This window comes from Gavialis gangeticus, unplaced genomic scaffold, assembly GCF_001723915.1.
Source record: "Gavialis gangeticus isolate Ggan-Ray unplaced genomic scaffold, GavGan_comp1, whole genome shotgun sequence".
Lineage (NCBI taxonomy): Eukaryota > Metazoa > Chordata > Crocodylia > Gavialidae > Gavialis > Gavialis gangeticus.
Genome location: NW_017729032.1, coordinates 159,234,024 through 159,234,296, shown reverse-complemented (window position 1 = coordinate 159,234,296; position 273 = coordinate 159,234,024). Strand labels below are relative to the sequence as shown.

The following is a 273-nucleotide window of genomic DNA, read 5'->3' as shown; positions in this document are numbered from 1 at the left end:
CTGCTAAAAAAAAAAATACAGATCTCATCTTTATCACAAGAAGAAGAGTAATAGTAATAAAATAAGGGTCGGAGCTCTGTGTTCACATGCCTTTCACCCGGCGTTATATTAAACGGGATCAAACAGTAGAAAACAGCTGAAAGCCTGGCTGTGGCTCACAAACCTATTAACTGGTTTTTATTACCCCGGCCCTGCCATTAGCCCCTTCTGGCAGCTCCACCTGTCTGACTTGCCTGGAGACACTTTCTCAACTTTCTTCCCCCCCCCCCCCCC

General features: G+C 46.2%; 1 protein-coding gene across 1 annotated transcript in view; it reads right to left on the bottom strand.

Annotated features, from left to right (window-relative positions):
* The window catches only part of SHOX (short stature homeobox), a 17,419-nt gene that overhangs the window by 15,895 nt on the left and 1,251 nt on the right, over positions 1–273 (bottom strand). The gene's annotated exons all lie outside the window — the stretch shown is intronic.